Raw genomic sequence first — 23,368 nt, forward strand, 5'->3', positions numbered from 1 at the left:
AGTGAAGTAACAGCTGCTGCTTTTGTTCCTGAAAAGATGAGCACTAATGTTATGTGTAAATCTCCTGACTTCCCTCTGAATGTCCAAGTATTGGAACTTGTTGGGAGAAGGTTTCTAGTGACCTGAAAAAATGGGCATCTCTCAGTTCTACTTATAATTAATAAACAGAAGCTGGCCTTGCTATACCAGTCATTTTTGGCAGAGTAGCAGAGATCCTGGAGCCACTTCCAGTCTGGGGCCTCTCTTCCACACAAAGCAAATACAGCAGAGAAAGCAAGCGGAGGCTAGGCTGGTGCAAGGTGGAATTGGAGCTGCTAACACAGCATCTGTGCACCTGTGCCTGCTGCTTGGGGCGTTTCTGGCTTGTGGTGATCCTTTCTCCAAAACTGCCTGTTTTTCCTTCTTTCCACCTAAGGCTTTCATTAATGGAAAGTCTAAGAAACCATCTCCAAAGTTGGTATGGACCAGGGGAATATAGATAGAATGGGAAGAGCAGACCTCTCCTTAAATATCTGAACAAAGCACAGGAGCAAGAAGCTCACATTTGTATGTGTGTATATATATATATATATACACGTTTGTAAGGCTAAAAGGGGTGGGTCAAACTAGTGTTTCTGTGACCTTTTCTCAGCCATGGCTTGCCTTTCCTGTGTTCTGCCTCTCCTTGCCTGTCAGGGGACTTCCACTTCCTTCCTGCTGACCTGCAGGGCTGCAGGCAGCCTCTCTACCCTTGTGGCAGTTCCCAGCTCTGGCTCTGAGCCCAAGCTAATAATCCTGACATATTTTACTGCCTTGTGCTCTGCTCCGTGCCTTGCTGTTGGGGAGACGGTGTGTGTGGTTGTGCTTTGCATGACTTTAAGCATTGCACTGGCCCTGGGGAAACCCATACTCAAAATAAGCACCAGCTGAGCCTCTGGTAGAGCCTGGCTTTGCTCGGCAAGGCCCTCTGCTTCCCTACTTGCAGGTGACCAGCTAGCACAGATGTCGTCCAAACACAACTTAACAATTGTCTCTGGCTGTCCGGATAATTGCCAGCAGTTTGGGGTTTGGGTGGAAGTAGGAGGTGTTGATAGCCAGGAAAGGAAAAATTTATCAGAGAAGGGTAATGAAGATCTCCTCTCACCACTCTCTCCACGCATCAAAGCACTCTTAAAAAAAATAGAGCACTCATCTTTGACCCCCATTAATGACTGGCTTGGTCTGTGTAAGAGTTTTATGAGTCTGTTGATGCTCCCACAGAGTTTAATTATTTAGAGCATGAGGTGGAGGTTTGTGCTTTCACTGCTGATGGTGCAGGGTTCAGGCCCTCCTGGCGGGCAGGGGGTTGGTTACAAAGGCAGGCTGGCTGGGAATGCAGCCGCTGGCTCTGAGGAGCCTAAGGGAGGCATGAGCTGCAGCTGTGTGGTCCTTGTGTAGGCTGGGCAAAGCAGTGAATCCTTCTCATTGTGTGAGTTCCACGTGACCTGTCATGTGGAATTCAAGGTCTGTGTCCATATCATCAGGGCACTTAATGGTCTGGGCCTGAGATACTCTAAACTGACTACCTGAAGCTGTTGGGTGGACATGCTTGTGGCAGATTCTGCTTGTTGCTGAGCCCCCCAGTCAATGCCAGAGGCTTCAGGGACTGGTGTGAGACTTTGGCAATAATACCTGATTTATCAGCCCAGGGCTACAGGCCTTTCCTGTTCCCTGTAGTAGCAAGCCTTTGCCTGCCTCTTTTCTGTGACCAGCACCTTCAGTTCCCCCCAGATTGTGCTTTACACTCTAGCAACCAGTTTTCCTACTGTAAAATCCCATCTTCAACCTGCTACTTCCTTCCCTTTGCAGTACATCAGCTTGTTCTTGCCTTCTCTACTTTTCCTCACCCAGAACTTCTCTGCTGGTAATCCTCTTGAGACTTGGGAACACAGAACAGATAAAAGGAACAACCAAGGAACAGCAGGGAATCCGAAGACCTTCATGCAGTTTGTGTTCCCAAACAGGTAGCTGGTCAGCTAGACCAGGAGTATTTTCCTGATGTCCTGCTGACCATTTAGCCAGGTTTCTACTTCTAGTGGGAAGATACTGGTCTCCAGGTTCGATTGAATGGGATGTGGGCTGGTCTGATGTGTCAGTTGGCCAGGCGGAAGGGTCAGATGCTCACCTTCTGTCTGCTTCTGGAATGGGTAAATTCCTTTAGAATTGTGCGGCCTCTTATGTTTGTGGGTCCTTAGGGCTTGCAGTTCTCATCAGTGCTGAAATGAAACAACAGTGACTGTTTGTTGCAAGAGTGTAAGTGGAGGCTTATTTCAGAGCAAAAATGGTTAGTATTGGTGGATCTGGGTTTGGCTGATAGCCAAATAAATTTATGGATAGACTGGGAAGCCTTAGTTGATGTGGAAGGTTCACATGACATTGCTCGTACCATGAAATATCAATATTGATACACTGAAAATGCCTATGATGGCAGACACCAAGCCAGTGGGTCACCTGGTGCTGCTGCTGAAGGCTGAGATCACTGTGTGTGCTGGGGCTCACTGTTGTGCTCTGCTGCCATTTCTTACCCCCTGAGCCCAGGGACACTTGAACCTTCTTCCCACATCTGTTCTCCCGCTGTCTCCTCATACGTGCTTGTTCTCCTGTTTTCTTCTGTAGCAAGGGCCTGTGTAGGCTCTTGGTTGCATGCCAATAGGCTTTTCATGCTATCCCTATTTACCCTGGTTTATCACTTCCCACTCCTTTCCCTGTTCCTATTTCATTTCCTTTGGTATAGGACTAATGTTCCAGGTTGTATTGAGAGACTGGGTTGAGCTGAGATGACTGAAAGAGGGTGGAAGGGGAAAAGGGGCTTATGCTGGTAGATGTGAGTTTCTGTCATCAACTTGGTCTTCAATCTGTTGATTATTGTGGATCTAGCTAAATCAGCTGGATCTGCTAGACAAACATGAGGTGCTCTGTGTCCTGTATCCATATTCTACTCTGGTTTTCTTTTTTTTTTTTTCCCTGAAAATTAATAGGATTCTACCCATTGATGATTAAAACAACGCCTGGAGTTTTGGAATGGATCAGATGCGTCAATCAAATGTTGCCACATTGCACCCAAAGAGAGGAATGCCATCCAGCTGGGGGTAGGGTCTTTTTTCTTTGCCTCCATTGGTGTCTAGAGTTACTGGAAGCCTTTCTGGGTTTTTAAATGTGAGAACTTTTAATAGAAAGTAGTAGTTTAAAAATTAATTGTTTCATTGTGTGAAAACTTGACTGTTTTTTTTTTTTTTTTGTTGGTATGGAGCAAAGTTATGCCTCTTTATATTCAAAATGTTATTAATAGTGTAGAGGCTTTGCAGACTTTGGTAAAGAAAACATTTCAATAACTACTTCAGCTATTTTATGAGGGAAATTTTGTGTTTCAAATGCAAAGTCGACCTATTCTGATTACTAAGAAAGATGAAAATAATTTAACTTTTTTCCAGAAATATCAAAATTCAGGTTATTTGTTCTAATTCTTGAAATTAATGTAAAACAGACCAATACCCCTGCATAAACTGTTCCCCTTGCAATAAGGGAGCGGAGGCTAATATGTCAGTAGGAAGCTGCGTCTGTGGCAGCAGGTACTGCATGAAACCTAGAATGAAATAAAAGTTTGGTGGGAATGTGAATCTGGATTCTTGCCTGGGTGTAAAGCTCAGGTTGCAATCCAAGAAACAAACTGAAGTGGCTTTTTGGCTCTCTTCCAAATGGTAGAGCATGGCTCCCCATTGTCTTCTCTCTGGCTTGCCACTTTGTTGTTCCAGCAGAGGCTGCAGAAACAGAACATTTACCTGGCTCTCAGAAGTGAGATGGGCTTTCCAGATCAGGCGTGAGAAGATGTGTGTGTTGGGATTTGTGTCCGGAAGTAATGCTGTTCCAGTGTTGCTTACTTGAAATCTGAAGCTTCTTATGCTTCACATCAATTTCCTGTTCTTGTTAAAATTGCTTTTGCTTTAAAAATGAAGGGTCTTAAAGCTGAGGGGTTTGACAGAATGCGCTGCAGAGTGATTCTTTTTTCCTCTGTATGTTTCCTGAATGAATGATTTTGAAGTAAAGTAGTATTTCCCCGCAGAGCCTGACTCTGTTAAGTCTTTAGACTGTTACAGCAACAGTGAGACTACTAGTGCACTGTTAGTAATTTATGTGTGTTCCTCATTTTGGACCTTTGTCAGTCATTTCAGCCTTGGGAAGCTAGAAGAGATGAGAAAAGTATGTATAAGTTTTGCTGCTGTTCCCTCTGCATGTGTTCTCAAGGCAGGCAGAGGATTTGGGTCTTCAGAGCATGTCTATCTGGGACCTTTTAGCTGTGCTGAATTCACAGAAGAAATACCAGAAAATAGCATAATGGTGTTTCCTTTCAGTCATCTCTGCATAGGGTTGTACTGCTTTTGTTGGACAAGTGTGGCTCAGATGTTTGTGAGCTTTCCTTAGTTGCAGGAGGTGAGTGGAAGGTGAATTTTTTTTATGGGTTCTCCTGTGGGATGAGCCCCAGCCAGGGTTTTGCTTCATGTCCATAATCAACCCTAAATGCATCTGTGCTGCTGAAGCTACATGTAACTGTCTTCAAAACTGGGCTTCGTGTCCTTTATTTTGTCCCTTACTCTCTTCTTAAGGAAGGGAGATGGTCAGCTAGTTTGTGTGTTTCCTGGTAGGTCTTGCTTGAAGGGAGAAGCAGAGCCAAATGAGAATGGGTCTTCAGAAACAAGGCTGGTGAGAGGATGTCACCAGAGAACTCAGCCGGTTTAAATACAAAGTGTTGCTGAATTCTGTTCTGGAGTTTACTGTTGCAGGTTTGTGCTTGGCATTAGCATTTACCTGAACACCTTCCAGCTTGGCTGGAGACCAGGTACTTCTTCAAATCTTGTTGGAAGCATGGCAGTGTGTTTCAGGGAGCTTTGGAGGGCCAGTGGTGTAGAATGCATGAACTAGCTGAGGTGTTTCAGCAAGCCTGTGTTCTTGCAGGCAGGTACTGAACAGTTTGAATCACATTAGTCCACTTAAGTGGTATTTAGCAAGCAGGTAAGTAGTTTGCAGGAAGTTGGAGTTAGCTCCCATTTATTACTTGAGGTCCAAAATGGTTGATTCACCTCATGCAGTGGGAGACCCACAAGTTTTGTACTTCTGGGTCATGGATGGATGGAACTGTCAAGGAGAAAACAATGTTCTGCAAGGAATCTGTATCTTAAGCTTCAAACAGGTTTCTAGAATTGTTTTTGCGGGAAAACTGATTTTTTTTTCCCAGTTTCTTCAAAACTGGATTATGTTGCTTCAAATGTAGGTTTTGACTATCTTGGCTTGGAAGAAAGTTTGACTCAAAAATTATTCTGTGTGCAGAAGGATCTGCAGAAAGTGAATGGATAAGAAGAAAATTGGTCTTACTGTTTTATGTTGAACTCACTAAAATAACTTCTAATTTGAGAGTGCATTTTTCCACTATGCTTTATACCTTTGTATTTCAAACATACTATTTTCTTGGATTCTTTGTTCTGTTAAATCTTCCTAAGAGCTTGTATGTACAGCTTGAAGAAAACAGGATGCAACTGACTTAAGATTTCTTGATCTTAAATTTTAATACTTAAATTGAATATCTAAGTGAGTTGCCTGCTGTGGGATGGTTATAGTTCAGGAAGAAAGTATGATGCCTTGTTGGACTTCGGATGCCTCAGTTGCAGAATGAGAATTTTTTTTTTTTTTCTTTTTTCTCCTCTTTGGACTGATAAACCATGAGCCTTATTCCTGACTCTGCACTTGTGTGCTTCATCTAGTGTACATATGCATTTGGAACAAAAGACTGCAAAGCAGGACTGGTTTGTTCTGCAAAACAGAGGGAATTAGGAAGCTGAGTTGAAAGATTCTTTCCTTTGTTTTTTGTTGTTGTTTTTTTTGTTTGTTTGTTTGTTTTGGTTTTTTTTTGCCCCCTCTCCCTCTTCTTTACAAGAAGTTACTTTAAATAGGGAGCTGTTCAGCAGGTTGCAACTAGAATTCTATAATAAGATCTCTGTTCGTTCTCCCTACTTTTTCACATGCAAAGTTGTGGCTGTAATTATATGACAGCTGCCCTCTTGGCTGACATGCAGCAGATTGAACTGGGGATCTCCAGAGCTGAAAGTGTGAGCTGCTACTCTCTGAGCTAAAGCTCTATAGCTGGAGGCTGTAATGATCTATATCCTTCATGACTGAGTGTAGAAGGGAGCTGCAAAAAGCACTTGCTGAGTTATGGTGCATGCAGGGTACTTACTCTGTACATGGTCGCTTCCCAGGTGTACTGGAAGCCTTTTTTGAGTGGTTTGTGATAATTGTACAAACTGTTGTCAACTCATGGGTGCTTTAAAATGGCAATCTGTTTTGAAGCCTTTCTACCTTAAAAGACTTTACTAGCCTGTTAGTCAGGCACAGACATTTGTTGGTGTTATGTGTAAGTTGTGCTGAGCTTGAAGTGCCCTGATGTTACTGAAGTCCTTCAACTCTAATGCAATATAAGTAATTGTTACCAATAATGAATGCAGTATGAAAAACTCTACAGTGCCAATGGTGTTGAGACAAGTTTGCCTTTATGCTTTGCCATTACAATAGATTTTTCTCAGCACCATGGAAGCTATGTAAAAGCAAAGGAAGGAGAAACTGTAATTGCTGGAATCTCTCCTGTTTCTTCAGGACCAGGAAAATCTGAGCGGTGCCAAAGTTTGTTAGACTGAGGAGAAATGAGGAGAAGCAGAGCCATATGGAGCTTCATGAGTGGTGTCAGCCCTGGGTAGCTTCTGTAACCAGTGTTGTGGGAGAGGGGAAGTGTGTTGCAAGTTGAGACATTAATTTTGAACTTTGTGAAACGTTAATTTTTGAACCCTTAACACTTTTTTTCCCCACATCCCCAAAGAGAAAAAACCCCTCAAAAATCATAACAACAACAAAACCACAAACCAAATAGGAGATGGGCATCTGCTAGCATTAAATATGATAAAGTAAGGATTCCTATTGATCTGCACAGTTCAAAACCAAGTTGATATTTTTGCATTAAATAAATAGAAAAAGGGAAATATCTAAGGGGTGCAATGAAACATTAAATAAAGTATAAACTGAGACAGTCTTTCAGACCTCAAACACTTAAGTTAGTGCCAGTCCAGTGTGTCAGAAACTTACTTGATACTGTATATATTATCAACAGGGACATTGTCTGCTGTAGATTAAGATAATCTCCACATATGTTAGGCCATATCCTATTACACAAGTCTGACCATACTCAATCATAATTTAATAAACACCCTCCATCCTAGTTACATCCTCCACTGCCTTTCTTTGCATTATTTCATGCAGACTGAGTTAATATAAAGATGCTTGTAGCATGGCCTAAGAAATTCTTAATTCCTCACATCTCATTGCTGTACTGCCAACATCATCCCATTGGTTTTGAGGGTGCAGCCCTTGGCAGGACTGTGCTGTAGCATACATTAGTTACCTGCTGTGGGTTAGAAGCCCCATTCCTCCAAATAGGTGAAATGACCCAGGCTACAGTGTAGTTCATGGTTCTGCCTTGCAAGCAGCAGTATTGGCAGAACTGTGGAGGAGATGTTTTGCAGGAGGGGCAGAGGAAATTTCTAAAGTTTGTGTTACTCCTGAGGCATCTTATGCGACTTTCTGTATCAATCACACCAGTCTTAGGGCTTGATGCCCTACTGTCTGTCGCATCACTCCTTACAGAGAAGTGGGATGAGGATTCTTCCACTTCCTGTGGGAGCCTGTTCCACAGCCTAATAGACTTTTCTGTCAGGAAATGTTTCTTAATTGGACTTTAACCATGAGTGTCAGAGTGCTGGTCCCTGGGATGACCTTAGCCTGCATCAATACCAGTGCCTTCCTTGTATGTGCTGCCTAGAGCCTGCTCCTTCTTCTCCTCTGACATTTATTATAGACCTGTTTCAACTGTAGGCAGCTGCCCCTTGTCTCAGACTCCACTGTCCTTAGCACTGCTGTTGGAGACTGTTGCAGAAGTTGAGCTCTGAGAGCCCACTTCAAAGGCCTGAATTGTGATCCGAGATAGACTCGTCATCTTAGTCCGTTTTCAGGAATCCAGGCTGCTGCAAGTAAGGAAATGCACGCTGAAGCAGCATTTGTGTGTGTCTCTACCTTGGATAGAGCCAAGTCCAAGGAATCTGTTACAGCACAGCTATCCCATGACCTAGTTGTGTTGCTGTCAAATCCAAAAGTGTGGGTAAGACTCCAGTGTTTTCCTGCAATCAGTTTAAAGCAGGGCTTTTGATTTCTTTTACATGACAGAGTTTGTAATGTCTGTGTTCTTGAAGCAGCAAGGAAGAGCAACCCAGCCAAGCTGTTCGTCTGTGAGGCTGTGGAAATACCAACCATGAGGCTCAGCAATGTAGACTGTATGCAGTGTATCCAATTTGGCAGTTGTGGGTGAAGAGTCTGCCTTGCTAGCTCCTCAAAGAGTGGCTTTTCCTAGGCTGGTGGCAATTAGGCCAGGTTGTGGTGGTTGGCTGTGAGCAGATGGACAGGTTTCCTGGGGAGAACAGCACGCACCTTGGTGTCACAGCCCTGGTATGTGCTGTAGTAAAGAGGCAATAGAAGACTTCACTCCACAGCACATGGCTGTTGTTTTGCCCATGTGGACTTCATGAAAATATTTGATACTTTTCAGGTCTCTTTTCTTTGTTGCTGAACCTCTGCAATTTCTTGCATTCCCTTTTCAAGGTGGGATGAGTAGAGCACGTTTCAGTGCTGTAGAGACAAATGTATCTTTGACTTGCATCATATCATTATGAAATTGACACTATTTTCTAGTTGGTTTCTAGTGCAGTCAGTACTCCTATCTGCTTCTATAATTTTGGTAGACCTTGTTATGTGATGTCTTTTTAAAGAATGGATGTAATTACTCCAGAACCAGGGGGTGTGTGAACTGTTTGGACAATGACCCATTGAACTGTTCACAACCAGAATGGTTGTGACACAGAGATGTGAAGTAGCTTTCTTAGTGTTTCTCCTGATCTCCTCCTCTGTATCCAGCATGGACCCTCTATATCCTCATCTTGCCTCTTTGTCCTCCAGTTCATGTCCTCGCTCCCTTCTGCTCCTCACCGCTCTGCAAGTGAGTTATTTCTCTGGTATCCCCACCCAGTTTTTACTCCTCACCATCTGTGGATTCCTAAACTCCTTGATCCTCAGAGGTTTTTGTTCACCTTTCCAAATGGTGCTTTGCTGCTGTTGGTTCTTCTGCAAGCTCTGCCTTTCCTGACTGCACTGCCTACTTCACAAAGGAGAGCTTTTTGCTTTTCTCCACTCCCATGGGACAAATAAAACTTCTGTCTTGTCTAGAGGTGCATAAAACATGGCCACACTGTCACCAGATTTTTGGTTAGTTTGTGTCCTCTTTCACTCAGCTCATCCCTTCCCTGTTAACCATATATGAAGTATCCCTCTCCCCTTTGTTTTCATAGGGCTTGCATGCAGTGTCTTGCTCCCCTGGGTCTAAGTGTCATGCCTGTTGAATCCAAGGGTGTCATTTTATGAGGGTTATATTCAGCAGTTCCTGCTGCTGCTTCTCAGCTGTGCCAGTGCAGCTGAACCTGCTGCTGCACATTGAACTGGATCAGGGAATTGATCAGGATTAAAGTAGCCAAGGTGGAGAGGAAAGCTGCTTAACCCAGCGATTTGCTCAAAGAAATACTTGAAAAACTACAGTTTAAGAGCACTTTGACTTGATAGCCCTTTGACTAACAACACTCTGGTATAGAAATCTCTTGTTTAAACGTAGAGTTGCTGCCTCCACCCTTCAAACCCTCCTCCCGAGCTATTAAAGACCACCGGACACCTGCTTCAGGCTTAGAGCAGCTGCTGCGGGTTAAGATGTGCTGTGCACTCGCTCCAGGATGCATGGGACATGATACTGTTTGGAAGGGATGAGGACCCCCTGGAGTAAAAATGGACATGTGTCAAAGTGTGCAAAATCATCCTTTCATGGAACATCACAGACTGAGACAAAGCTTTTTTATCATTATTGCTGGACTGGCTTCACCCAGAGCCTTATTAATGTTCCAGGATGTTGCTGTGTCACTAAGTGTGGGAAATACCTTGATGCTGGCTCAAAATGTTGAAAATGCTTCCCTCTGCCCTTCTCTGTGGGATACATTTAACCTGCCCCATCCCTCCCGAGCTGCTGGAGTGGAGCCCTGTCTGGTAGCTCTGCTCCTGCTCATCCCCTTGGCTTTCTCATACCCTTCCCTGCCTGATCTGTTCATGTGCTCCCAACTTCATGCTGTCCAGGGTTTGATTTTTGTTTAAGATCTTTGTTCCTTTAATGACAGCGGGAACCGAAGGCTGTTCTCTGTGGGGGCTGTGGTGCGCGGCTGCGCTTGAGGTAATGAGACTTGATGAAAACCTCTTGTTACTGTGGCAAGATTTCTTCCTTCTCTGTGTTTAAGAAGAAGGGGGGGGGGGGGAGGAGGAAAAGAAAAAGTGACAGACCCTGCTGGGTATGTTAATATATTTTTAATGGCTTCCATGTGGCTAGCTGAGGACTTATTTGTCCAGCCTGCAAGAAAAGGGTAGCAGCACGTTATTCTTGTGCACCTTTGAGCTTATCTGGGAGTTGAAGTGGGAGAGAGGGAGGATTGAGTGAAAATTTCACAGAAATCCTGTTGATAAAAATGAAATCTGCTAGAGATGGAGGGGATTGGCAGGGAGAGAAAGATTGGATCCCAGATACCTCCTCCCCTCCCCCTTCCCAAATCTTCTTTTTTTTCTGGAATATTCCACTGTCTGCAATCATCAAGAGAGCTACTGTCTCAGACTGTGGTATTTATACCAGTGGTGAGGGGCGAGATTTTTCTGAAATAATTGCTGTATTTCTGCAGAGAAATATTTTTGAGAAACAAAAGGGTTTACGCTATGGTGGCAAGCAGGGGAAGGGAGGGGGCTGGCAGGGATGCAGGGCGGGTGCTGGGCATTTTCCCCTTCCAGCTTTAATATGTCAGTTAAGCTGGAGGCAGGATGAATCTGGTGGTCCAAGCTGTCTGCCTGGGGCAGTGAGGGGTATTGCTGCTTTCCTGTTCCAAAGGCATGCAGAGCACAGCTGGGGTTGAAGGGCAGCCAGGTTGGGGCAGCTGTGGGTTCTGGGGGTCAGGAGCCAGCTGCCTGGGGCAGTAAGTCAGAGCAGAGATGTGCTTGATGGGGCTGTGAGAAGAGCAAGAGCTGCTGGTGAAACATTAATGCTGCATAGCCCTGGTGAGGGGGAGAGAGCAAACAGTGAGCAACCCTGGCACTTTGTGTGTGCTGATAGATGGAACTGCCAGGAGAGAATGGTGCTCATGACAAGCTGGCAGATTGGCTGGAAGGGTTTTGGTATGGTCAGATACAATGGATTGAGTCCACACCCAGCCAGCTCCTGGTGCAGGAGGGTTGGGGGAGCAGTGACATCTCTCTCTCTGTCCTTGTTTTCTCATTCTTACAAAATCGCAAAGGTGATGTAACCCTGGGGTAGGAAGGACTGAAAATCAGGTAGACACCAACTTAGGGTTTTCCCTGCAGCCAGCAACTTGTTGTTCCTCAAGAAACAGCTACTGTGCCAGCTCTGTATTTCCCCATATTCAATGACAAGCTCATCTCTCAGTGTCCACTTACATGAGATCTGTCCACCCAGTGTTGAACCCAGGTGGCTTGGTGGGCCCTTCTCCAAGTAAAGAAGCCAGTACATGTGAGGCATCTCTTGTCAAAGCCATAAAGGCATGCTAGCATCTCTTGAGGCAGGTGCATGGCTGGGGTCGCTGCTGGGAGGATGTCAGGAAGCAATTTTCTTGAGTCACTGCCCAGTCCTGGAGTAGCGTGTGTGAATTGGCAACAGCCCTTGCCTGGCTTCTTGTTTCTGAGTGGCTGGAAAATGTCCCACAGCAGACAGGCCTCTTCTTGGTGGCAACTTCTCTGGGTGTTCCCGAGGCAGCATTCCTACAGGGTCAAAGCTGTATTTTTTTGGGAAAATTAAGAATTTGATGTCTATTTAATTGTGGAGCCAAGAAGTAGTGCTAGACTGGCAACTCTTGGGATATCCTTTGTAGCCTGCCCCTGCCAACATACCAGGTTGCTGACTCCCAGCCAAACTGGCCCCTCTGATTTTTAAGTCTCACAAAAACAGTTTGTGGGTAATTTCTCTGAGGATACTGTAAGTTTCTTTGTGTTGTAGAAGACAGGAAGCACATATGGTGAGTTACTGATATCTATCTGAAAGGACAGCAACTTGTTAGTCTGCCCTGACCCAATTGCTTGGCTAATCTGACCATACCCTTATTTAGATTGAAATTAACTTTCAGCTGATTTAGTAAAAATAGGTTTAGTAGTGAAGCAGGCAAATCAGGGATACATTTGCATTCTGTATAAATCTGTCCATACAGATGTTTTATGTCATTTTACATTTAAGTGTTTCAGCTTGCCTCTCCTGTGTGCCCCTCTGCAGGCAAGACCTAGTTTTTGATGAGTGTCCACTGCTTTCTTAACCCACTTTTCCAGCTGGGCTGAAGTTGCTGACGGCATCATCACTTACCCAGGAGCACGAATGAATGCGAATTGGCACAAAATAAAAACCAGGGACCCACCAGGCTCCCAGCCTTGTAAATTCTGGGTTGTTGACATCCTACTTTGCTTGAGTAGCCAACAATAACAGTCGGCTAACACACTGATATATTATTATTTTTACTCAAACCTCTTCCTCTGATAGTATGCTTATAAAAAAAGTGGAAGGATTTTGTTTCTGTCCTTGAGCGTGCTTTCTAGTGTTAGGTCTAGATTAGTTTTACAGATGACCCAAAGGGAATGTTTGTTCTAAACTAGGCTTGTACCAGTTTATCTCCCCCATTCACCCCATCACAATGGATTTAAAAAATGGTACTGTCATCAAGCTTGATATAGCTAAGGCTGCAATAAAGAGTAATGTGTGCTCTGTGTTTTAATTTTTTAGAGGCCTTAGAGAACTGCTACTGGGGTATAATGGATGTTTTTGTGAGCTCTAATACTTTAATTGTAGGTACGAGAATTTTGCCTTTCTGCAGCTTAAAACAACTCAATAAATACAAGTCTTGGTATAGACAGTAGCAAAATCAAGTGAAGACCATCCAGAATTTATTGTGAGCTGAGTAAAATCCCATTCCCATTTAACAACACAGCTTTCAGTTTCTCAGCTGTTCGGGAGATACCATTTTCTTGGCCCACCGATTCTCATAGTCTTTCAGCCTAGAAAAAGCTTTCATTGCTGAATGGGCAAGATAGGTGAGGTAAAGGAAATAGCAAGAATTTTTGTCTTGACATTTGTATATTGTATGCTTTAAAAAATACAATTGCCAAGCTGCAACAAACACCAAACCATGAAGTCACATGCACATGTCTATTTCTAATTTTAAAGATGATTGTAAGGTGGTCTCTAATAATCTCTGCCACAGGCCTCTAACTGTACCATATCCTCTTCTAAGATGCATTTCCATAGCCCTGATTTTCTGTAGGCATGAGGCGTACAACATGGTCTTCCTGCTTTCTGGTTGTTTACTGAGGACACTGGTTTCCATAAAGTGAGGCCGTTGGGGAAGGTCTCTGAAGATCACGGAGGATCTTGCTGGCATTGCATGTATGTAAAAAGTGGGCATGTTATTTCCTGAGACGCAAGGAGGGGTGAAATGACTTTAATTCTCCTATGCAGGAAGCTGTGCACACAAGGCTGGAGGAAGGCAGCTGACCTAGGTGCCCGTCAGGCTAATGAGGATGCCCCAGGGAAGTGTCAGTGAGGTTTGTTCATTAATTCAGTAACACTTCACCCTAAACTCACCCCCTTGCCTTTCCTCTCACTTCCTTAGCCCTTCCCCCTCCTTGGGAATCTGCGTCAGGGGAATTGGGAATTACAGCCTGTGAACTGCACCCAGCAGCTCGTGGTGGCAGTTGTGGCTGCTGCTAAATCAGCCAGCTGAGCACCTGCTGTCTCCTGCTAAGGGAACTGAGCAGCCAGCTATTTGTTTTTAAAGTGACATTGTCAAAATAAAAATCTTGTTTTAACCAGACTCTTCCTTGCATTTCTGAATGAAGCACTGGATTACTAAATTAAATTAAATGTAAGAAATCGCATTGGTCTCCCATTTTTAGCCGGAGGGAATGGCCTTGAGCATCAGGTATGAATTACCTACGCACCCTGCAACCGCAACTTCATGTGCTGAGGTCGATAAATTGACTTTCATGCAGCTTATTAGGTGGGGCTCTTTCAGATGTGACCTTATTAAAACCTGGAGTCCTCTCTGGATGATGGCAATCCCATGGCTGTTTCCTTAAGTATTGGGGAGGGTGTTGTTGTGCTGTTCTTGACAAAATATCTTTCTGCCCCAGAATATCTGCCAAGTCATTCAAGCATGGGCCAATCATTCACTGAGCTTTAGACATTACTGCAGCATGTTGCTGAGTGAACAGATTGTTCTGAGGAGCATCAAAGGCAGATATTGGCCTCATGCTCATGTAAGGACTAAGGCTCTTCCTTGAACAGGTAGTTGGGTACTGTACTTTATTACGTTGTTTTGTTGGTGAGATTCCTGGTTTTCTTTAAAAAAACAAAAAAAAACAAAAAAAAAACCCCTAGCATTCTCAAGCCAGTTGTTATATCATTTCATAACCTCAGACTGTTTCCTTCCCTGCTTCTGACCTATTAGTTCATTTTTGTAGTGCTTCAAACCTGCTTCCTTCTCTGTCTTCTCTTGAACTTCCTACCTCCATTCTTCATGTGCTTGACCACATACCAGCATTGAAATGCCTGTGTGCTCAGATGGGAGTTTAAAACTACTGTGAGATATTTAATATGTGGAAGACAAGACTGACTTGCCACAGACACGTAGGAAGGAGAAAAGAGTGACCCAGCATCCCAGGCTGATGTGTGTGATCTTCTCTCCCCTGCCTCTTAGCCTCCTGAGAAAGTCGAAGGTTTCTGCTAGAGCATCAGGTCTCTACTCTTGCTTATCTTCAAGTGTTCTTTCCTGGCCCTTTTCATCCTTGCTCAGAGCATCTTGGGTGGCACAAAATAGAGAACAGGCCTTTGTTCCTGGTATGGGCTCTTTTGTCAGGAGGGAAAGAGAAGCACTGTGGTTTGGGCACTGTCCCTAGCTTTGGTTCCCGTGTTCAGATGCTCTGCTGTCTGCAAAATGGGGCTGTTGCAGCCCACGGGGCTGGGGGATGTGCCTGCTTACAGACTGCAAAGCACTCGGCAGCAGGAGAAAGAAGTCCGTGGATTGACAGCTGCAGAGCTGCCCCTGCCCTGCAGTAGCAAAGTGGAATTGGCACCTTGGGCTTCTCTGGGAAACAAGAGGGTGAGAGGTAATAAAAGATCAGTTTCTAATCTTCTGTTTTGGGAGAAATGCTGAGCAGCAGCAGAAGTGCTGGAGCTGCTGATCTACAGATTGCTGTGGCTTGGCTTAGTCTTGTTTCACATTATAATGATTTTCTGTGAGCTTGTGTGTGTGTGTTTGTGCTAATGAAGGCTTTTGGTTCAGTACAAGCTGTTACCACTAGACTACAATTTCTTGGTTTTAGTGAAATAAGTGAATTTTCCCAATGTCCTACCTCTGTATGCACACACATGCACATGTGTGTGCATTTGGGGATTGTTCAGGATGGAAAGTGCAGTGGAAATGTAAAATACTATAATTATGTGCAGTGTTCATTTCTATTTTTGCTCTGCAGTCAGCTTGGCAAGGGAACTCTGTGTCTGGGCAGTCTCATATCTGAACTGATCTATTTGTCTGTGCTTTTTTGCATTGTGGTTTACAGCCCTGCAATTGAAACCTTCAAGATTACCTAAAGATGAAATGAGAGTGTGCTTCCACTGAGATTTGTAAAGGCCATTTCTTCTAGTGCAAAATAATGGGCCTAAATGAGTTGACAGTGCTCCTTTTAAATCCACCACTTGGTTCCTGAGGGGGCGGGGGTGAGGACGTAATGTATAGGTCTTACAGGAATAAAGCCAGTGTTTTGTGCTCCCCTGCGGCTCTGCAGCAGTAGCTCACTGACTGACCCTATTAGCAGAGCTGTGCTGTCAGCGCAGGCCAGTCCGCTGTGTGCACAGGGAGCTGAGCTGAACAAATAGCACCAAGTTAGGGGCTCCGACAAGGCTACGGCAGAGACTGCCACATGGGGAAAGGAAGGGATGCTCCCTCAGAGCTCAGCTGTAAAAAAATAGCTGAGTCTCTCCTTCTCTTTGGTTCATTTGAAGGTGCAGCTGTGGGAGTGACAGGTCTGAGGAGTTCCAGTACAGGCAGTGCCTTGCAGTGCTGTAGAAGGGCAGGTGGGGGTACCAGAGGGGTGCATTTCTCTCTGAGCCACAGCTGAGCCCATGCACCAGCATTGCTCTTGAAGAAGCTGCAAAGAGTACTGGAAATTCTTACAGATGAGAGGTAGAGACGAGGTCTTGATAAATCGATTGTTAAAGATCCCACTCCACTTCTCATGAGATGAGGGGACAGTACCTCAGTGTCCTGGCCAAATTCCAGTTCATTATATTCTGCCTGTCTAAAATTTCCCCTTTCCCTCCCCCTGCCGTTTATCCTGGAGAAGTTATCATTTGCTTCCTCTCCTAATGACTCACAGGTAATGCTGCTGGCACACAACTGATGCTTTATTTCATCCTGGTGATGAGGGAGTGATCCCTGTGGTTTGGGGTCTTTGGGCTGGAAGAGGTGCTATGGAAACACAAAGATGTTTGGCGTGTACACATATATACAAAGGCACTGTTGGCTACTGTTCCCTTCAGCTGCCGTTTCGGAACAGGTAAACAGGTTTTCCAGCTGCATCTTCCAGCTGAATCCAAATCACAAGTGTGTGTATATGCGCGCAAGCCTGTCTCTTCCCCCTCCTCCCCTTTCGTCTTGGAACAAGAAGAATGTGTCAAGCCCTCTGGCTGCAGTCCAGGACTCTCCGTGGAACTATAAATCGACCCGTCAGGGAGGGGGAAAGAGATTAACGTTGGCCGTCTTCATTAGTGAGTCCCCAGAGGAAACCGGGTCTGCCATGAGCCGTGAATGAGACCAGCTGAGAGAGGAGGGGGAGAGCTTGCGGTTTTTATCACTGCCTCCAGAGACCCTGGAGGAGCGGAGGAAAAGAGTGTGATAGGGATGGGAGGATGTAAAATGAAGGAAGCTGGAGCTTTCCAGCACATCTCTCGCTCCCTCATTGGTGGGCGGGTAGCTGTTTGCTGCTCCTCCGCGCCAATCCCTGACCCGTGAGCCCATGTGTGTGGCTGGAGTACTTGGCATGCTAATTGGGAGCAGAGAGGAGCGAGCCCAGTGGCAGTGCAATGCCCTGCCATGCTAAACAAGTGCCAGTAATTGCATTCAAGGTACTTTCATTATGTCAGATTTTTCACAGAACCAGAAAAGTGCATTTATCACGAGCAGCATAATTTTTCCTGGGCATTGCTTTGGGGGGTGTGTGTGCTTAATTCCCTGCCTCCTCTACCTCACAGAAAGATGAAAGTAATTTTTTGCCTTTTTTTCATTCTCAGTTGCACACAGATTTTTACAAATAGCTTCTTTGAGCTTCAAACAACAATCTCTTTCTTCCTCATACTGTTTATTGTGTATGTTTTCACCGCAGGCTCATGCAAACACATGCATGCACTAATGCACATGTGTGCTAATTGTTGTTTTTCCAGGCTGACAGAGGATATGGAGGTTGCAACTGCAGCTGGTAATGTTTCAGGATCCCTTGTAAAGTCCCTGAGAGCCTGGATTCTGGTGATGCTCCTACCAGTAAAATCTGGTTTAAGCTGGTAGTTGTCTCCCCCCCCCCCCCCCCCGCTTCTTGCAGTGAGTGACGCAGGCTCAACAGCTCCAGATAGTGATGCTCTTTTTTCACCGAGAAGGCATCACACATTGTGGCAACACCAGCTCTGCATGCACACTGTGCTACCAGGGTACCTAGCTGTGACCTGAGGGGACCAGGGAGAGGGAAGCTTCCTGTCTGTACCCATGTGGTCTGTGTCACCTCTGCAGCATGACAAGAGAACAAATTAGTGTCAGTTGTGGTGGCAGTTCTTACTGATGGGGACACAGACCTGGCTAAGATGTGAACTGAGACATCATACATCTTCTCACTTTGCCTCCCTGTGGGTCTCTAGGGTGGGGAAGTCACACTTGGGAGCAAGGGAACTCCTGGGAAATACAGCCAGTGCCTGCAGCCACTCTGGTTTCTGGAAGTGCAAGTGACCATTGCAGTTGATTGGAGTTACCAATCTGCATGGCAGGAATCTCTGCTAAAGCTTACTGTTGTCTTCTCCCTGTCCTCTCACTGCTGTATTTTTGTTCTCTTGGTGTTTTCCTCTTAGATATCTGACTGCCTTCAATACCAGCACAACTTCCTGTGTTTGCTTTACCTTGATATCCACAGTCCTTTGTAAAATATGGTGTAAGTCTTAGCTTTTGCTTTCACACATGCCACCAGAGCTTAGGCACCTTTGGTGTGGAATTTGTCAGCTTCTTGAAATTGCTTTTTAACTAGCCTTTGCAACACAACTGTGACTTGTACTTCTAGTCAGTTAGTATTTACTAAGTTAAGTTGATGCTCCTTAGTAATAAGTAAAAGTAATGCTATGTTTCTGATATTGATAGATTAAAAAAATATATATTTTGTTAGGACCAACCCCTACTAGCTTCAGGTGTTCACAGGCAGAACTGGACAAACAGATAATGGTTCAAATAGAAACATGGACAGGAAGGAGAACAGAAGGCTGGAGCAGAGGAGCTGCTGTTTACATGAAAAGGAGAGCACTCCTGCCACTAAAAAGTGGTATTTCAGGTGAGTCAGCCCCAGACTTTGTCTAAAAGCCAGGAATCCTGCTGCTTCCTAGCTCCTTTTTACAGCTCTCACTGTTCCCAGCTGAGGAGCATGCACTGATGTTTTGCCATACTTTGGAAGCAGAAGAAATAAATGATGATGAGTAGAAGGGTAACCGCACTATGGTGTGTCATAACACACCACCAGCTACGGTGTCGCTAATGTTCAAGCTGATGGATGAGTTATTTACTCCATGGTCTGGAGGAAAGAAGCCACCTTTGCTGACACCCACCTCTGAGCAGTGTGAGGGCTCTGCATCAAGAATAGGATGTCATCTGCAGGAGCAAAATCCTGCTTTTCCTTGTGCAGCTGGATGCCCTTTGGAAAACTCCAGTTCACGTCTGATTCCTCCTTAGCTTGTGGTATGGCCTGAGGTGTTTCAGTCTGTGAGGCAACCTGCTGCCAGCTGAGATGGAGGTCTCTGCTCCTGTGGGACCTCTGTCCTGGTAGAAGAGTGGAGGAAGCACAAGGGGAATGCAGCCTGCTGTGGGGGAAAAGTGCTGCAGTAGATTAAAGCAGCTGCTGAAGGACTCCTCCAGTGAAGCTTGAAATCAGATTGTTTGACAGACATCGTGTTAGAAGCACCTGGCTGGTTCTGTTTGCCCCACAGCTCCCTACCTCAGAGAGAAAACAAGGATTTTCACTGCTCCAGAATTGCTTTACTCTTTCCTCTTCCCTTCCTTTGCTATGCCCCAGAGGGTAGATTGCCTGCCTGCAGTGAGCCACAGATGTCTGCTGGAGGTGGAGGGTGGTAGAAAGGTTTGGGAACCCTCACCCCAATAGCATCCCCTTGTCTGAGAGATGGAGAGCTTATGGAGACACGGGTTGGTTTAGTGTGATTTTATTTTTTTTCCCAGCTCTGATTTTTGTTCTGCTTCATTTGCATATTGTGTTTTTTTTTTTTTCCAAGCCTCTGCATCTCCTTTTTGCTTTTTTTTTTTTTAAATTATCTTCTCTCTGCTAAAGATTGCTCCCTAACTCTCAAATGTCCCTCCCCCGCCTCACTCCCCCCACCATCCCCCCCTGCATTTTTCTTTCATCCTTTGTTCTTGATTGCTTGTGCCCGGGAGCAAAGAAAGGAAAAGGAAAGGATACCATCTTTTCTGTGAAATACAGGAGAGAGAAATAGGCAGGCAAGCAAAGTTGTCAGCCTGACAGAGTGAGATTGAATCCATCTCAGGAACACGTTGCGCACCTTGAACATGGGATTGACCTCCATTATGTTTGCCATGCCATGCCATGTGGCTCTGGTCCTGCCAGCCTTGGATGGGGCTCCTGCAGAAATGTTGCTTTTGGCATCTGCTGCCCTAGAGAGGCAAAAGCCTGCCTGCTGTGTCTGTGCTGGCTGCTAACGGTGTTTCGTGCATGGTCTGCTACTGGTCCTGGTCCTGCTGTGAATCTGCTGTCTTTCTCACACAGGAGTGTAGGGCAATCATCTGAAATGTGTGTGCACGCTGGCTGATGCATCACATCCTCTCTCTCCTTCCATGTCCTCTCCCCCTGCTTCAGCAGCACTGCCATAATCTCTCAAAATCAACAGGCCATTACAGTCTGATGTAACTCAATGAGTACTCTGAGACAGAAATCCTGCAGTGTACTTAAAAACCCTAATGCAGAAACACAGCGCTGTCTTGCATTCTCCTTCTGCCTTGTTTCCCAGTTTCTAATGTAAAATGAGCATTGTTTCTATGTCTACACATAGGGTTTTTAGCAGAGCTAGGCTTCAACCAGCTTTTTATTCCCTTTCAGCTCCTGGAATCTCAAATATAGCATCTGAACTTCCCCCACTCCAGACTTCTCAATTTTTCATTACTTTTTAGGAGCAATGACTTCCAGCTTGTGCCTTGGGAGAGTAGAGGTCACAGAGGTCTCACAGAGCCCCTCTGTTTCACCTGTCTTTGCCTGTCTGGTCTGTCCCTCAGCAGTGGAATGTGCACTTTTGTTGATCAGACCCCATGGGTGGGCTGTTCAGGTAAAGATGGGCCATGCTGGGTTTTGCACAATAGAAGTGTCATTCTCTAGAAGAGCTTTATGTTAAATGTAGCCTTATATTTCAATCTTCCTTCTTAGTCCCCTCCCCTGAGTTTTTGTTGTAAGCCACATTTCTGCCCCAGAGAACTGTTGATCTTTAATCCTTATTGGGTAGGGGCATCTACTTTCCTGATATTTGTAGGTTATTCCTGTTTCTTGTAGGACTTTTATGCATCTGAGACCTAGGTTGCAGGCTGATATAATGGGGTAGCACAAAGTTCAATGTCAAATACCACAGAGCTGGATTTTTCATTATTTTGGTTACATAAGATAACTATAAATGATAGATGAAAATAAGTGAGGTGTTGGCTGGATAGACCATGTCTACTGTCAGTGGTTCTTCCAAGCCTCTTACCATGGCATCTTGCTGGATCATCATTGTGTGGGTGTCATGGTTCATGTGTTGCTCTGTGGTTTGCTTTATGCCCATGGTAAAGTGCTAGAGATGATGCCCCACTGTTGGACCCGCTGACCCATTCAGGCTGATACCCTGTCTGGGGCACTGGAGCTAGCTGTGATGCCAGAGCTGATGCCAGGTATCCTTGGAAAGTGAAGAACTACTCCAGTGTGGGTAATTTGGAGCAATGACCCTAAGAGAGAAGCTGCTTCTTTATGTCTCTGTCAGTTTGCTTTCACACACTTCAAAACGTGAGGGTCTGCACTAGTTTATAACTGATTTTGTGCCTGATACCACTGTGGATATTTTTGTTATCTTTGCAAAAGTCTAACTGAATTTAGATATTGGCCGGTCTATCTTCTGCATGTGCTTCTATCCTGTGGCTGCAGAGACTGCAATTTGGCAATACCTCCTCCTCCTGGGCGATGCCTGCATCTAAGAAATTTCACTTGTCCTCCATGTCCAAGTATCCAGGGAGCCTCCTGTCAAAACTGGAGGCGCTGGAGACAAAAATGCGGGATCCCTCTGTTCATACTTACCCTGTACATCCAGCTAATGTGCTTTACAGCTTATCATCTGCTGGTTCCAGTCAAAGCATTACAGCTGCTCGAGCAGCTTGAGCTTCCCTTTTCCTTTACTTTCTCTTCACACTATACCTTCCACTCCCTTTGGAGACAGCAGCATATTTTCTGGCTTGCTATAGGATCTCTTCTCTGTTACAAAAAGCTCCTGTACAACTGTGTGACTTTGGAAGGCACTTGCTGACCATTCTGTCATTTCTCTCTCATGCGTCTCATTTAATCTGAAAACACTCCCTTTCCCCTCTCTTTGCTTCTCTTAGTGTTTCTCTTCTTCTTGCATTGTAGATATGAGCACTTGAGCCAGTTGGGAATATTAAATGTGTTTTTTTTTTTCTCTTTTGGAAAGTGATAGTTTAAACACTAGTGTCTGTCTAAGATGCAGCATTTCATACAAGTTTCACAGGGAAAGGAATGTGGTGTTGTCTGGCTGCCCAGAATATCCCCTAGCCTGCCAGCACAAAGGCTGTCCTCTGAGCTAGAGCAAAGCTTTTGCTCCTGATGGGATAGGGTGGTGGGCAGAGTGGTTTTTTCATAGCTCTTCTATGAAATGGATCCTGCTTCCCAGTCACACCCAGAGACAGCAAGTGGGGAAATGGCTTTGGAAACTGGCTTTCTCATCAGCAGCCAGGATCCTGCTGTGAGGATGTAGAGGAGAAGCTTCTCTGAAAGACTCCTTCATGTTGTTCTGTGAGGACTGGGAGGAGAAGCTTGTTTTGGTTTATGTTGTGTTTCCTTAAAGCTTTGAAAAGGTGTGTCACCTGCTGCAGTGTAATTTAGGTATTCTTATGTCTGTTAGACTTTGAAAGCTGGTTTGTTGTAAGTTGTTCCGGAAAATGCCTTCAAAAGGTTTTGGAAGGTGAATGGGTGGGATTGGGTGTCAAGTTATCGATCAGGTACTTGTTGATATGATGACTAAAAAGTTGTTTCTCAAGCTGCAAGTTTGTATTATGTGGTCCTGGCAGTGCTGTGGCTGCAGTATGGCTTAGGACATGTGCAGTTCAGGGAAAGGGGAGAAGATAGGCCATCCCACTGGAGGGAAGGTGCTGGGTGAGGACTCGACTTGCCATGCTTGAAACCCAAGCCTGCATCTGCTGATGACATTTAGCTTCTCTGCACATCCAGAAGAGGATGCTGGAGGAGGGCTTCCCTTTGTAAGCTCTGGCTGTGGGTATCTGATGAGGAAGGCAGGAATTAGGCTTGAAACCCTTTTGACTGAGCTGGGAAAGGGAAGCAGATGGAAAAACCTGAATTAAAGCAGGCTTGCACTTACCCGGTGCTGTGCACCATTTGGAGTTGAAATCCATGGCCCGGAGATGGAGCAATATTAACATTTGGGTTGCAGGGGTCATGTTGTTCATAAAGGCATGGCTTTGGGATAGGCTGATGTAGATAGAGATCAGCACAGTTACCAAATGGAACGGTCCCAGTTGTCTCCCGCATTCCTTGTTACTGCTGCAAGTATGCTGTGGTAAAGTAGCCAAGTAAAGACAACGTTTTTCAACCA

General features: G+C 45.1%; 1 protein-coding gene across 5 annotated transcripts in view; it reads left to right on the forward strand.

Annotated features, from left to right (window-relative positions):
- Positions 1-23,368, forward strand: part of TCF20 (transcription factor 20) — a 140,826-nt gene that overhangs the window by 19,340 nt on the left and 98,118 nt on the right. Inside the window, exon 2 of one of the 5 annotated variants that reach the window (XM_021552788.3) lies at positions 2,997-3,107. The exons of the other annotated variants lie outside the window; for them this stretch is intronic. The gene's annotated coding sequence lies outside the window, so the exon portion shown is untranslated. The remainder of the gene's footprint in view (positions 1-2,996; positions 3,108-23,368) is intronic. 5 annotated transcript variants of the gene reach the window in all.

Source organism: Lonchura striata, chromosome 5, assembly GCF_046129695.1.
Source record: "Lonchura striata isolate bLonStr1 chromosome 5, bLonStr1.mat, whole genome shotgun sequence".
Lineage (NCBI taxonomy): Eukaryota > Metazoa > Chordata > Aves > Passeriformes > Estrildidae > Lonchura > Lonchura striata.